This window comes from Hordeum vulgare, chromosome 2H (assembly GCF_904849725.1).
Source record: "Hordeum vulgare subsp. vulgare chromosome 2H, MorexV3_pseudomolecules_assembly, whole genome shotgun sequence".
Classification (NCBI taxonomy): Eukaryota; Viridiplantae; Streptophyta; class Magnoliopsida; order Poales; family Poaceae; genus Hordeum; species Hordeum vulgare.
The window spans coordinates 150,450,917-150,458,510 of record NC_058519.1 but is presented as its reverse complement, the minus strand read 5'-3'; the positions used below and the strand labels follow the sequence as shown (position 1 = coordinate 150,458,510).

The window sequence follows — 7,594 nt, the reverse complement described above, 5'->3', positions numbered from 1 at the left end:
TAACCTAATGAAGCATCCAAATACATAAGGGACTACACACATAACATTGGCGCACACCTCCTAAACTATTACATGCATAATAAACTATGAGAAACGATCATCAAATCATCTACTTCTTATGACACTTGCCACCACAACTCTACTTGCGACTCGATCCCTCACCGTCTTCAGGTAGGAGGCACTTCCTAATGTCAACGATCTGCCTGAACATCTCGTAGCATGTGTACGCTTCCTTGGCTATGGTCTGGATGTAATATTCATCCAGTCTCTTCACTCAAGCCATGTGCTAGACATGCTTGTTCTTCTCCACTCAACCTTCATGTCTGTGTAGTAGTGATCGATAATGGCCACGACGAGGTCAAAATAGGAATCCTTGTCCTTCTTGCTGCCCATACCTTGTAGTGGTTGCGGGTGTTGACAAGCTTTTGGCGGGCCAAGCTCAAAGTCTTAAGCACCTTTGGATCGTTGGTGGTGTACACCGTAGTGAACCTGTAGTCGGGGCTATTGAAAACATGGTGAAATTCTCACAAGGCTTTGTGGTCAGGCAGTAGTGGTAGAGGAGGATCTTATGGCACATGCACAACTGGGAGATGGTAACCTTCTAATCATGCCCGACACGACCGCTAGTGTACACGAGGTGGAAGCCGACCACTTTGTACTTGTCATCCATAGCAAGCAACCACTCCGTAGTGTTAATGGAGTTCTCCACCATGGTCGGGTCATCGGTGTACACCACCATGAGATCCGTCTTCCTCATGTGGGTCTCCACATGATGCACGTCGAACTCCATTGGAGCACCACTAGATATCCTCTCTCTATGCATCGTCGAGGGTGTGCTTATTGTGTTGTGGGGCGCGATCGAAAGTGTGAAGAGACTGTGGTTAATGGCCGTGGGTATAAATGGGGGCCAGACGTCGTGGAAAACCGACACGTTCGGATGGCAGTTTTTGTAGCGCATGATTCAGTCATGGGGCACGTAACTGCATGTGCAAGCACATCCATATGGAGCCCCGAACATGATCGTGGGCTGGCCCCAACTACTGGTAGAGTGCGCGCAGAGGGGTGCGAGAGTAGAGCACACAGATGGGCGCAAAATTAGAGCACCATGAGGAACGCGAGGTCGAACGAGGCCACTTTGTACTCGTCCTCGTCTAGCAATATGTACATAACATTGATGGAGTTCTCCACCCAGATCAGATGGTTGGTGTACACCATCGAGAGTCCCATGAACCTTTTGTGTGTGTCCACTTCGACAAGTATGGTGAACTGGCGCTCGTCATTGACAGCCCTGGGAGCGCCATTGGAGCCGCGCAAGATGCCCTCGGTCGTGGTTCTTCTTCTTAAGGTCTAGATATTAATTGTCAGTTGCATATTAAGGTCCATTTATAAATCGTCCATTGCATACTAAGGAAGAAATAGTACTACCAAAATACGAGTCTCATACGATCCCATTTGAATGATTGTATCACAAATGACATAAATATTATGAAGGTTCAAATTCCAGCATTACAAGGTTCAAATTCGAACAATACAAGGTTCAAACTGATAATAGAAATGAAATACAACTTATGTAGAAACTTTGTAATGCATCTCTAGACGCCCGCATTGATCAGTTGAACATGAACATATGGGAGGTTCATACTGATATTACAACTAGTTTTTGCAACTTCAATATTTTTGCAAAGGGATGCGCCACTAACATCTCATGAATTAGCTTGACATAAGGACTTTCGAATATTTTGTCAACTGAAGTTATGAAATGAAATTGAGCTTCTGCAAAGCCTTTTCCGTTCTGTCATAGTCGTTGGCGCTGATGAGCAAACCATTGTTTTTTGCGGAGTAAATGTAGGGAAAATCTCATTATCTTTAGCACACTTGCTCTCACAACAAAGAACCTAGTGAATATAATATTTGGTGAGGTCCCTTGGTAGGAGTCCAAAATATTTTTGGAGAGATGGAGATCGAGGCATTCGATGGGATTGTTATATTGTATCACATTATCCACTATCGGGCCTAATCATATGTGCAATAGAAGAGAATGCATTAGTGCGGACGCACAAGGGACCTCTTTGGTTTACAGGGTTTCAAAAATTGAACTCCCTTGTGGTTAACATTTAACATGAAAGGAGCATCACCTCGATATATAACGTCTCTAGGCACGGAAAGCATCTCAGGAGTCTGACAACTTGGTCCAGGCCAGGGCCGATAGATTCTAGTGTCGAGACCTTCATTGTGCGCAGATGTGGGGTCGAGCTTGTCAGAATCATTTTCTGGAGGATAAATGAACATACATCTTGAATATAGAAAAAAAATGTTAATTTCAAGAAGGAGAAGAAGGTGAAAGTTGTACCTAGACGGTTCTGGATCCAATAACAAGTTCAGAAAAGTTGACGCACGAGTAGCCAAACATTGTCTTGGCGCATAAATGACCCTGATTCTTGTTGGACCTTGTTGATCAACTACAAGTAATATCTGAAGTAAATGCATGTCCTCAATGACCATTTGCTAATTCACCTTGTGTGATCTCCTTTCGCGGCACCAGTAATACACACAAATTGTATGAAGACTCATGGAGGCGATGTGGAGGCTACTCAACCCATTCATCGCCTGAAGATGAAGGTATTCAAGTGCAATACAGTTGTGGAGCATGCGCTCCATGTCTTCATTAGGGATGCAGATGGCGATGAGCTCGAGGTGCTTCAGTTGAGGTAGAAAAACAACGGGATCGGCGTTAATCTGGGGAAATGGCAGTTCATGAACCTGGTGATGTGCAGCGTTGGCGCGAGGTGGCAGCGAGCGCATATGTCCATCATTAAAAGTGAGATCCTCAAGATGATCTAGGGAAGTCGATAAGAACCACTCATCAATCTTGGCTCGGTCCTTGCCGTTGGAATGGAGCTTGCCCATAGTAAGGCCTCCGATAGGGCCATAATGCATGCTGAGGATTTGGGACAATGCATACAAGTGTTTGTGATAGCCATTGCAATGCATGTGCTCGTTGATGAGGCCGAGAGGGGCACAACACCATAGGGGGCGTCACCGCTAGGAGAGTACGGTTGTGTGCACGCCAACTTCGATTGGGAGGAGGGAGTTGATGACTGTCAACATTTCATCGAGGAGGCTGCTGATGAAGTCTAGGCTTGCCAGAGGCGCTTGCGGTTCTGGCTCGTTTCGTCTCCTCTTGTTCACAACCTCGTCCTCCACCTGTGGAGTATCGGCGACGGTGGCACTTTCTGTCATGAGTAGAGCAGTGGGAGGATAATGATTATGTAGTTGGATCAGGGTAGAAGAGTAATGCATTGATAATTAGAAGTTACTAGGTAGGAATAGATTTAACAGATTCATAAAATGAAATCCAATTGGCTGCTGAAATACTACATAATTACTTTGATATTGGTACGAAGTCAACATGCAGATACAAGAAAGAACACTTACTTCCAACAAAGTAAGGACGGATGATATTATCAGGCCAGTTAGCATTTATCATATGACCAGGCTCTTTTAGGTGGAGTGTAATTTTAGTTTCAGATTTCAGTACATAAAACTTAGAAATTTCTGCCCAAAGGACTGCTTCAAAATAGGAGTGACAATCTTCATCAAGTTTTACAGAAGCAGTGATTGTAAATCCATGGTTTGTGCTCAATATGACATCCCTGGAGTCTTTAGTTATGTAAAGGCCAAGATTTAGCACTATAGTTGTTGCAAGGCAATGGATGTACTGCAGGAATTGATAAGATTGTTAAAGAACAATGTAACATGCTAGTATGGGAGTAGTTAAAAGAACAACACAATAGTTGATATGAAAGGACAAAACATTATAGGTAAACACATAATGTAACCATGATGTCATGCAAATATATATGAGAGTAAATGAAAGAACAATACAACATTAGTTTTCCTAATATAGAATAAGAAGAATAATAAGAAATCACATTTGACGTATATTTTGCATGTGTCACCTTTTATCCATATGTAGCAGTATACAATATAGGTTCAAAAAAATTATAGGCCATGTCAACCCAGGTAGTGTGAGCTTGAACATTTATATCGTGTGCTTCATAAAGTCATATAGTACGGTGAGATGGAATTCCTCGGCTGTATGGCCGAGACCGCATAGCTCTGATGTGTCCTTGAACTATACACACTATGAATGAAAATCCTCGAATCAGCTAGAAGAAACATGAATCAATGACGATTTCGGCCGGGTGATTAAAAGGGGCAGACAGACTGGGATAAGAGATGAGTGGAAGTATTTTAGTAGATTAGTTACCTGGTTCTCCATGGGGAAAAACCATGTGCCATAGATCCCCCAATCACGCGAGCTAAGTCAATGACGAGCAGCGTCGAGAAAGTAGGTGGCGTTTGGTGGCATCTAGCGGCGACGACAGGCATCGAGCTAAGTGGTTGACGCGGGGATAGGTGGTGACATGAAGAGTCGCGAAGGAGTGTAGGTGCTACTGGGGACGGGGAGGGGGAGGGGGAGGGGCGGGCGAGGGTGTGGGTTTTGTGACGTGTGAGTGTTGAGGGTTTTTTGTTCTAGAATAATGTGCTTATGAGGGAACGCGTCGTAGACCCAACAATGTGTGATAAAGCATAAATAATACTACTCCAGAATAATGTGCTTCAGAGGCAACGATTTACTAGAGCCAACCGTGTGTGATAAATCATAAATATCACTCTAAAAAACTAGCACTCCGGTTTGATGGAGATACGAACAACCGTTCGATCTGTGTACATCCTACGGTTCACGCGTGCAGTCCGTGGGGATGCGTTCTGGCCAATTAGAACACATGTGACACGACACAATGAAAGTCAACGAACAGAGTTCCAATCTGGGAAAAAAATACAATGCTAAACATTCACCCAAATATGCATTGTCATGTTCAATTTTTTTGCCAACTTTAATCCGAAGTTGTGCGTGTTGTGTGAAAATGTTTCTATTATAAAATTGTGTGGAAAGACTAAAAGTAACACAAATGATTCACGCTAATAAGCTGTGTGTGATGTGGGCAATCATAGGTTAGTCTAACTAAGAGAGGCATAACATCGAATAAACCAGACTCATTGTAGCTCAAGACTGCAATTACATTGTACTATTAGTTGATTACACATAGTCTAATCAAAATGTAGTTCAACCGATAAACATATATACTCAAGCATAGATATAATACACACAAACTAGATAAATTGAATCAAACATCTCATCTTCATGCTTGATCATTAAGATTCTCTAGGAACTGGGCATACGCGGCGTGCACCATCCCGTGAGAATACTTCTACTTGAAGGAGCAAATGGCTCGTCCTCTTGCATGCATGAGAACACTAGAATGTGCATTGTTAATATTATGGTTGCAAAACAGGCATCCATAGCCCCATTCTTCCAGACATGCCTGTTATGCTTTCCAGCCTTAAGCTCCCTAAGCGTTTGCCTCTTGAACCTCTCCTGGACGTCTTCATCCTCGTTGTCGACATCGTGAGATAGCACCTATAAATATAGTAAAAAATGTGACGATGGTATATTTTATAATGTGAATTCAGCAAGGCAGAGTTTATGAAACATAATATATCATGTGGCAACGTGACCTAAATCCTGAGGTGATATTGATGAAATAAATGCATAAACTGAGAGCACAGAACTTAGTGCAACATATTTAATTCATGCATGCCTTAAATGCACAAACTGATAATTCTGAGAAAAATATAAGAACATTCAAGTAAATACTACTACAAGTCAGAAAAATGGCAGTCATCTATGAAGGACATTCAAATGGATTGTAAGATCCGTCTATGAATTATTAGCACAATCACTTAATCTAGTCAGATTATTTGCAAAATCATTTCTATAGAGAGTGTGTAACAAGAAAAATCTACCTATGATATACTTACCAAAAAATGGGTATAGACGACCAATCGGTTCTCTGTCGGAGTCGTTGTCATCACCCGAGTGGTCATCAGATTTGCTAGGGACCACCGGCTCCGGCTGGGGAAGAACGATGGCGGCGACGACGTGAAGGCCACGATGTTGTTCGCACGACACATCATCTGTGGCGACAACAGTATCTGTGCCCACCTTCACGATGTGCTCACGTGCTTTGCTGGCCCCGACGTGGTCACTCCCTCCCATGGTGCACTTAGGCGAGGCTGCTAATGACGACTGAGAGTGGCGAAGAGGATGCAGGGGAAGAGAGGATTGTGTGTGTATGTGTAACGAGAATGGTGAGTGCGGGCACCTATTAAAACCAGCGGCTCGAACGCTATTACTATAGAGCAGTTAGGAGAGAGGCGGGTGGCGGTTAGGGATGGCTCGCCTCCCGGTGATCCTGCGTGGCGGACTGCTGGCATGCGTACCATCAATTCATACGCGTGATGACACATCTCCGTGTGAGACTGCATGGAGAACATGCCTACCAACAATTCACAGACCTTCCTGTATGCATCCCCGTCAGCCTGCATGGTAACCTGCTTGCATGCATCCTGTCAAATCATATCTGCTCGCACAGATCACGGGGGCGTGTATTGTTTTTCTTTTCGAGGATTAATTCTACCGCTTTATTATCTTAACCGAAGGTACGACATGTACATTGTTGTTTTTGTCGGCATCCTTGGCATGGGGGTACCCAGACCTGCCTTCCTGCGGCCCAGGGTTGGCCCACTTCATCGACCAAAACCCAACAGGCCCTACACCACTCAAGGCAAGGCCCTCGCGAGGGGCCAAGCCTTGCAAGGAGGAACAACATAAAGACTCGCAGGGGGCCTCCTCAGGACCCCTCCGGAGCGGCGGATATTCCAAGGTGAGAACCGACCTCACGCAAGATGACGCGGGGAAATGACAGGTGAGCAGTAGATTGCAGGATGGTGCGGCTTCCCCTTTCGTGGAAAGGAGGGAAGGACGTTCGCGGGTTCCCAAGGCATCTTCCAAAGGTTTTCTTTCTGGTGCAACAAGGCCGTCGCCGCCCGCCAGCAGGACAGACGTCATGCCTGGACCCATCCCTAGAGCGCTGGCGGCCACTTTGCAGGCGAAGACCACCTTTGGACAGGGGGAGGATGTCCCCCTATTCCCCTTCAAAATTGGCCGTTGTGGGATCCCTTCCTGACCTTGCGATAAGGGAAGAAGACCCAGGCCACCACTATATATAGAGGATGGATTACTTCGTAGAGGGGGGAGATTCATTCATTCACCCACCGGCACCACACAAAGGCCACCCAGCCTCCGGAGGCCCTCGAACACTCTACTAGTTCATCCACCAACTTCCATGAGAGGCAATCCACCAAAGTAGGAGTAGGGTATTATGCTTCTCAGCGGCCCGAGCCTGGCTAAACTGCTATGTTATGTGTCTTCCTCACCATCGAGTGAGTTCTCTCCCATCCCAAACGAGTAGCGAGTTGGGTGAGGCGAGCCCGCGAGAGATCTTCGTACACGCCCCTGAGTTTGAATCTTTAGGATTTTGCGGAGCCCGAAATCCAACATTTGGCGCGCCAGGTAGGGGGCATGTCAAGGTCTTCTCCAAGCTTCGTCTTCCCTAAGCCCTGCTACTCCGATGACCGGCGCCCAACAAGCTTATTCAAGCATGGTCGAGCTGGCTTCCAACCATCA

At 45.4% G+C, this 7,594-nt stretch overlaps 1 pseudogene; it reads left to right on the top strand.

Annotated features, from left to right (window-relative positions):
• Positions 1-6,391: 6,391 nt before the first annotated feature.
• On the top strand, positions 6,392-7,095 carry LOC123425938 (annotated as a pseudogene).
• Positions 7,096-7,594: the final 499 nt, after the last annotated feature.